Raw genomic sequence first — 2,551 nt, forward strand, 5'->3', positions numbered from 1 at the left:
TACACATAGAAAGGAACAAACAGTATCAGCCTTTCTAAAAAATACCAAAAAGTAAAGAACATCAATATAATGAAGAATTTACATCAACTAATGGGTAAAATAGCCAGCTAATATTAGATGGCAATGTTAAACTCACATATATCATTATTAATTCTAAATTTAAATTGACTAAATTCCCCAATTCAAAGACAGACAGGCAATTTGGACAAAAAACTAAAACCCATCGGTATGCTGCATCCAGACCCATCTCACATTCAAGGATACAAAAAGACTCAAAACAAGGGATGGAGAAAGATTTACCAACCAAACAGAGAGCAAAAATAAATAAATAAAAAGCAGAAGTTACAATTTTTGCCTCTGATAAAATAGTCTTTAAAGTGACAAAGATCAAAAGAAGCAAAGAAGGACATTATATAATGATAAAAGAATCAATGTAACAACAAGAAGAGTTAAAGATCCTAAATATATACGCACCCAATACAGGAATACCTAGACATACAAGACTTATAAAGAGACTTAGACTCCCACACAATAATAGTGGGAGACTTCAACATTAACATTAGACAGATCAATACGACAGAAAATTAACAACGATATCCAGGACTTGAACTCAGATCTGGAACAAGTAAACGTAATTAACATTTATAGAACTCTCCACTTTACACAAAATATACACTCTTTTATCAGTACCACATCATATCAACTTAGAAGTTTAAACGAAATGTTGGTTGGCTCCTTGTTTGTTATTCTCTTCCCTCATTTTCTTTCATGTCTCCATTATCAAGGACAATATAGGCATACCCATATTTAGACTGCATTCTAGCCCAGGCAACAAAGCAATACCCCCATTCTTTCTCCCTCTTCCTCTTTCTCTTTCTTCCTCCTCTTTATTCTTTTTCTTATTATTCTTTTTTTCTTTCTAAAAATAAAAAAATTAAAAATCCAGCTTTGGTATTCTATAGGCAATACATTCTTTTTTTAATTTTTATTTATTTATTTTATTTTATTTTATTTATTTATTTATTTTGAGACGGAGTTTCGCTCTTTTTACCCAGGCTGGAGTGCAATGGCGCGATCTCGGCTCACCGCAACCTCTGCCTCCTGGGTTCAGGCAATTCTCCTGCCTCAGCCTCCTGAGTAGCTGGGATTACAGGCACGCACCACCATGCCCAGCTAATTTTTTGTATTTTTAGTAGAGACGGGGTTTCACCAAGTTGACCAGGATGCTCTCGATCTCTTGACCTCGTGATCCACCCGCCTCGGCCTCCCAAAGTGCTGGGATTACAGGTTTGAGCCACTGCGCCCGGCCTTTTTTTTTTAATTTTTATAATGAGCCCTGACTAAGCAGGATACCAAAAAATTCAGTTATAAACTCATAACTGTTCCTCTCCATGGAAATCTTTAGTAAAAGGTGAAAGATTTATTCGTTATGAAGAGAAACCAGAGCATTAAGGCAATACATTCTTGCTAAAATTCTGTTGAATTAATTTCTCAAAAGTAAATAGTTGGAGCCACTTACTTGAATACCTCTAGAGTTGTGTTAACAGAAATGGGAACTGTATTCAAAACAGACTGAGAGACAGACCCAGGAGATTACAGATTTCACTTTGTGGTTTCAGATGTTCTCCGTTCATGGGCACCTACTGCCTGCTCTCTCGACACTTCCACGTTCAGTCTGGTACAGTTAGTTGCTTCAATCTCTTTTCTTTTACGCTACACTCAGCATGTGGCTGTGTATACCCATCAGCATCAGCTAATTGCCCACTGTGCCCCAGCTGCCTTGTCTGAGGGCTGGGATGTTAAAAGCCCCTCATATATGACCATCTCTCTTGTGCTGAAAAAGAAAAAAAAAGTTACAAATTTTGATTTAACAAATGGCATCATTATTAGAGTAAAATGGCAAGCCACAGACAAGATGAAAATATTTGCTTTACGCATATCTGACCAGAGACTCATTCAGAATATATGAAGAACTTACACAGACTTGTAAGGAAAAAACCAGACAACTCGAGAAGAAAATAGACAAGATACTTGACTGGATACTTCATCAAAGAGTATATTCAAATAACCAAGAAGCATAAAGAAAGGTAGTCGACATAATTAGTGCTTGATAAATAGCAGACGCACAATAAATACTTGTTGCATAAATAAACTAACAACTTTGTGGCCACTATTATTTCCACTCTTCTATAATGCCTCAAAACTTTCTCCAAGATGTAAGTTCATTAACGAATCTGTTCATGAATTCAACAGCTACTGACCTAGTGGTAAGTTTGCCCAGGATATGGTTTGTGCCCTGGGGAATTTGCAGTCTCTCAGGGAGGTAAAACAGAGCCATGCAATGCCCAGGGACAGCACCAGCTGCCCCTCATTCTTACCTTCCTCTGGTCCCATCTGTGCAACTGCAGATCCAGGGAGATCTCACTGCCTCCGCCTCTGCTGGCCCAGCCACTCTTTACACCTGACCTCTTGGGCCTGTGGATCTCCCTGACTTTTATGGCCTCTAAGAGGGCAATTTCCTGCACTCCTTTCTTCAGTTGAGACCAGATGG

At 38.1% G+C, this 2,551-nt stretch overlaps 1 non-coding gene across 1 annotated transcript; it reads right to left on the reverse strand.

Annotated features, from left to right (window-relative positions):
* Positions 1 to 1,332: 1,332 nt before the first annotated feature.
* On the reverse strand, positions 1,333 to 1,449 carry LOC120361909 (U5 spliceosomal RNA). Its single transcript, XR_005577948.1, has one exon. It is a non-coding gene; the product is annotated as a U5 spliceosomal RNA (small nuclear RNA).
* Positions 1,450 to 2,551: the final 1,102 nt, after the last annotated feature.

Source organism: Saimiri boliviensis, chromosome 1 (assembly GCF_048565385.1).
Source record: "Saimiri boliviensis isolate mSaiBol1 chromosome 1, mSaiBol1.pri, whole genome shotgun sequence".
In the NCBI taxonomy this organism is placed as follows: Eukaryota; Metazoa; Chordata; class Mammalia; order Primates; family Cebidae; genus Saimiri; species Saimiri boliviensis.